Source organism: Natator depressus, chromosome 11, assembly GCF_965152275.1.
Source record: "Natator depressus isolate rNatDep1 chromosome 11, rNatDep2.hap1, whole genome shotgun sequence".
NCBI classification, from domain to species: Eukaryota; Metazoa; Chordata; order Testudines; family Cheloniidae; genus Natator; species Natator depressus.
In genome coordinates this window covers 72331975-72337647 of record NC_134244.1, presented here as the reverse complement: position 1 = coordinate 72337647, position 5673 = coordinate 72331975, and the positions used below count along the sequence as shown (strand labels likewise).

Here is a 5673-nt window from a genome sequence, read left to right as displayed (position 1 = left end):
GGCCTCTGATACGGGCTGCCCGTGCTCAGCTCCTTCCACGCTCTGCAGAGGAGCAGCACCCAGGGGTGGGGCTGAGCCGGGGGGCGCTGGGTGAGGGGCAGAGGCCTCGGGAGCTGAGACCGCAGGGACACAGCGTGAGGCACCATCCCAGGCATCCCCATGAAAGGAGCAGAACAGGGTTTCCTTGGGGTGGGGAGTGTATGGAGAGCGTCCCAGGGTCGGTGGAGATGTATTGCCCTGGTGAGCAAGTGTGGCTAAAACACAGGCCTCGCTGTGAGCGGGATTTGAACCTGCGCAGGGAAACCCGATTGGATTTCGAGTCCAACGCCTTAACCGCTCGGCCCTCACAGCCGTGAGTGACGTGACCCCCTCAGGCCCGAGAAACTGGTAGATAATCACAGTGCCCAGGCCTGAAGTCCTCTGAAACACAGAATTCAAACAGGAAACCTGGCTCCCAAAGCGCAGGGGGATTTGGGGTTCTCGTTGCTTAGCCATGTGGTTAAACATCAAACCAACCCCTTCCTGTGGGGCCTGTAATTGTTTAAAGATAGGGACATGGAGACAGGGAGAGGTTCACTGACCTGCAACTGGACCGAGATCAACTCCTCTCAAACCAGCTCATTCCTCACCGGTTTCTGAATGGTCATCACGTCATACAGACGTTTGCTCACTCCTGCCCTGGGCAGAAGAGAACCCCAGTGCCCTGGAGGTGAGAGGCCCGGACTGTGTCCCCGGAGTCCCGGGGCATCGTCCCTGCCCTGAGGCTGTGGCTGCACTGGGGAGTTTCTGTTTTGGGTGGGCAGGGGCCAGTGAGGCTCAAGCCAGCTCCGATGTTGGGGTCTGGGGAGGGTATGCTACTTCCACCCCCTGACTCACCTCAGCAGGCCACCCGCCTGTCTGGACTTGGGGGGCCTACCACCAAAAATTATAACTCAAAGGTGGGGGGGCTCAGCTCAAAAAGTTTGAGGTGCACGGAGAGGGACAGCTAGGGGCTGTGTGTGGGCAGAGGGTAGCTCAGGGTGCAGGGAGACTCCTGGGGCTGTGCATGGGGGTGTGCAGGGGGGTAGCTCAGGGTGCAGTGAGGGGGGTAGCTAGGGGCTGTGTCTGGGCAGAGGGTAGCTCAGGGTGCAGTGAGGGGGGTAGGTAGGGGCTGTGTCTGGGCAGAGGGTAGCTCAGGGTGCAGGGAGGGGGGTAGCTAGGGGCTGTGTCTGGGCAGAGGGTAGCTCAGGGTACAGGGAGGAGGTAGCTAGGGTCTGTGTGCTCTCAGGGCTCCCCTGCGGTCCCTGTACCCTGAGGGCTCTGCCAGCCACAAAGCAGCCGGGTCCCCCGCCCAGGCAGCTCTTACCAGCTGCATGAGCAAAGGGGAGCAGCTTCAACCCCCTGCAGCAGCAGGAGATGAGGCAACGCTGCGGCTGCCTCCTCCATGGCACCAGTCAGAGCAGCAGCTGTCCCACGGTGCCGGACTCTGACTTCCCACCTCCGACCTAGCCAGGGGGTGGAGAGAGGAGGTGGTGGAGGGGGGGTGTGGAGCTACCCCAGGACTGCCCTGCTCTTGCACTGTAGTTTGGGGGGGGTGTAACACCCCTGTGTTCCCCCAACTCTGCCCATGGGCTCAGGGCTTCTGGCCCTTGGGGAGCACCGGGGCTCAGGGCTCCAGAATTCAGCCCTGTTGCTCCCGGCTTCAGCTCTGCGGGAGGTGCTCGGGTTCGGGCTTTGGATTTTAGCCACGGGGCCCTGCGGCCCCCCGAAAGGGTTCATGGACCCCCAGTGGGCCACGAACCCCCTGTTGAGAACCGCTGGTCTAGAAATCATGATCTACGAGGAAAGGTTGAAAGAACTGGGTTCGTTTAGTCTGGAGAAGAGAAGACTGAGAGGGGACATGAGAACAGTTTTCAAGTACATAAAAGGTTGTTACAAGGAGGAGGGAGAAAAATTGTTCTTGTGAATCTCTGAGGACAGGACAAGAAGCAATGGGCTGAAATTGCAGCAAGGGAGGTTAGGTTGGACGTTAGGAAAAACTTCCTGCCAGCATAGTTAAGCACTGGAACAAATTACCTAGGGAGGTTGTGGAATCTCTGTCATTGTAGGTTCTTAGCAGGATCGACAGTCACCGCTCAGGGATGGTCTAGATGAGGGGTAGTCAATTATTTTTTGTCAAGGTCCAAATTCTTCATTAATGTACAGTCAGCGGCCAGACTGCAGAGAAAATCATTTACAAAAATAATAATAATGACAATATATAAATAAAAAGTTTCTGGGGTCTGTTCAAAAGCATCTGGCAATCCGGATTTGGCCCGTGGTTCGCCTGTTGACAGCCCCTGGTCTAGATAATATAGGAGAATTACGGAGACCTCGGGAATGGAGGTTGTTCGTAACTTTGCCCAAGCCGTTATGGGCTGCTCCTCAGGGCGGAGTGCTCGGAACGGGGGCTCACACTCTGCAGCGGCTGCCCGGCAAGTTTCTGATTCTAGCCCCCTGACTGCAAGGGTGATGCGTGAGGCACCCGGGGGCGCTTTGGCACCAGTGGGTGCGCAGTGCAGGCTGGGGTCCTTTCAAACGCAGCCGCTCCTCCAGAGCGCGGCAGGCGGGCAGGAGTTCGGGCTCCAGCAGCTGACGATCTCGGCCAGGTTCCAGCAGCATCTCAGGGAGCTTCTTTCCTGGACTGAGACTAAGGTTGCAGGCTTGTCCCCCTCCCAGCCAGAGGCGGGAAACGGCCCCTGTGGCTAGTGCAGACCCCAGCACTCCTTCTCGGGAGCTCACAGCTGTGCCTGTGAACCTCAGCGTCTTCACCTGTACGTGGCTGGCCTTCCGCGTGGCAAGTGCTGGGTGGGGTGGGGACAGGCAGCCCCGATGTGCCTAACTTGACGATGCAGTGCCGGCACAGCACGGTATTTGTTGGGTTTTTTTGTTTTTCGTCTCCGCTGCTGCCTGACTGCGTACTTCTGGGTCCACGTGGTGTCTGGTTGACGGGTCCGTCTGTAACTCTGGTGTTCGTATTTTTGAGGTTCTACTGTACTTAGTCCTGCCTTGAGTGCAGGGGACGGGACTAGGACGGTCCTTCCGGTTCTGTGATTCCATGGAAAGGACTAATGTGGGTTTTTTAATCTGACCTCCGGCATTACACCAACAATATGATTTTACCCAGTAATTCCCGGAGAATTCAAAGGATAAGAGAGAAGGATAAGGATAAGAGAATACAAAGGATCCACTGATCAAGTTCCAGATCTCAGCTGTATAGTGGTGTGCAGTGAGCCCCTGTGCAGCTGAGCTCCTTGGCAGTAGGAAGTATGCATCCCCTGTCAGTGCTCCTTAAATGCTACCCCACGCCTTTGCAGTCCAAGACTAGGTCTTTTAAGAAAGAATGCTCCACAGCCACCAAGAAGGGGCCAGGCTTTACCTGAGAGCTAGGTTCATACTGAAACCTGCCTCTGTCAGACATCTTTTACTTCCAAAATCTTCTACTGGACGATCTAGGCATATAAGCATCACTCCTGATCCCTTCCCAGAACCCCACCCCTGAATGCTACATGCACGTAAAGCAAATGTTGACAGATTATCTGTTTTGGTCAGGAGCCAGAAACATAGCTAATACTCTGACTCTGTGCAGCTCTCTCCAGAAAACCATGGCAAGAGAGTTTATTTGTAAATGGGAAGAAATAATTGCATTTTTAAAGTTCTTTGGGACAGTGATAAAAGTCATTTTAGACATGCAAAGTATTATGAACTTGGCATTCTCACACTTAGATGCTTCTGTAGGCTGTACTCATTGCACACACTGAGGGCTCCTGGCTGCCCTCCATTCCCCTCCCCTCCATGTGCCACCCTCCCATCCTCTCTATTTCACAGATTCCCTGCATCTGCTCACCCCTCTTTCATGTCACAGGCTCTGTCCCATGTTTCTTCATCTCCCCTAGGCTGGGGCTCTGTGTGCCCTCCGACCTTCCCCTACCACACAGAACTTCTGTATGCCTCCTCTCCCCAGGCCAGGGTCCCCTTTTCTCCCCACCATTATTTCTTTTCTTTCTGTCTGAGAGATAAGTCATTGGGGGTGTCACCATTTTAAAATTATTTTGGGAAGATGATTGTTCATCTTTGTAGTTGAGATTCCTCCAACATGGGAGTGACTGTTGAGTGTAGGACCTCTCTTCGTTCAGCCAGTTATTACTAGACAATGTTGCCTCCCCTAATTATCAAAGCTTTACTACTGGGTCACCTGTCTTTATTGGCAGTAACATTCTAATTAATATTTACTCCATTTAACTGTATGGTGATTGCCCAACCACTGTCTAACTCTTGCTTTGGTATAACTCGATTAAAGGGATGATCAACAATTTATTTCTGAATACTCCCTTGAGCTTGATCATGCAGTCCTTTTGGGAGAGGGATGCAGAGATCCAGCTTTATAAACCAGACTTCTCTGTCTTTTATTCCTGTAACACTAGAAATAATTTTGTTTTTTAAACAGGAGAATAAACCCTCCCTCATTCAGACTGGTCCTGAAGCAACCCTGCAGACCCACCTCCTTGTATTTGAGGCCGAGAAATCCAGAAAAGAAAACCGTGTTGTGTGTTTAGAAATGAGAAAGGAACTCTTCCCGAAGCCTACATACAAATGAACTTTTAAATTTGAGGAGACAGAATAAAAACTGGTCCCAGTTACCAGGGAAATCATGTCTTGTTTATACTAATCTGGAATATACATGGGGATGGGCACTACATAAAATCAAATTTTGCATACTACAAATCTGTAAAATGCAAAAGGTGTGTTTAATAGAATTTTCTATATCGTTTCATAAATTTTTTTGGCTAAAGAAAAAATATTAAAAATCATCAGTATTTTTTTCTGCCTTGGTTTCCTTTAAAGGACACGAAGCTTATTCTTACAGCAGCACTTCACTTAACCCTTAAGTGCACTCTGACCTGAGAAACCAGCAGTTAGGAGGTACAATGGCAAAGGTTTTGACAGCATGGAAGTGAGTTTAAATCAGCATTTCTCGCATGCGGCTACCAGGGGCTTTTTGTGCAGGCCTAACAGCCTCCTGGGCAGCGGTGGAGAGGCCAAAGCATCAGCCTCTCCCCTTCCCTCCCTGTTGCTCCTGCATGAGCCACCATGCCCCGCCTCTGGAGACAGGTGGGGCACAATGCTGCAGGAGCCAGGTGAGTTCTTGACTCACCTGTGGGGTGGGCAGGGCACCTTGGGGCTTGGGCTTCAGCCCTGGGTGAGAACCTGGCCACAGGGTTTCAGCTGCACGGCTTGAGCCCCGGGCTCCGACACAGGCTCTGGCCACGCGTCCTTGGCCCTGGGTGCTAACCCCTGGCTGTGCAGCAACAAGTGCTGGCTCCGGGCTCTGGCACCGACCCCCAGCCCTAACCCCGCTCCCTAACCCCAGCCCCAGCCCCAGCCCCAGCCCCAGGGTGGTGGGTGTTGATCCACAGCTCCAGCTGCGCAGCAGCAGCCACCAACCCTGGGCTCCAGCCGCTCACTCTGGACCCTGGGGGTGCTGCCTCCCAGCTCCAGCCATATGGCAGCAGGGCTCACCATTCTCCCCGACGCCTCCCCTAACCCCCATTTATCGCCCCCAGCCCCCACTGCCTTCCCTGGTTCCACCTCTATCCCCCCCCATTGCCCCAGACCCCTGCTGCCTCCCTCTCCAAACCCGGGGCTTGCTGAGAA

The 5673-nt window shown here is 53.7% G+C and overlaps 1 non-coding gene across 1 annotated transcript; it reads right to left on the bottom strand.

Moving 5' to 3' along the window:
• Positions 1 to 269: 269 nt before the first annotated feature.
• TRNAS-CGA (transfer RNA serine (anticodon CGA)) lies at positions 270 to 351 on the bottom strand. The gene has a single exon. It is a non-coding gene; the product is annotated as a tRNA-Ser (tRNA).
• Positions 352 to 5673: the final 5322 nt, after the last annotated feature.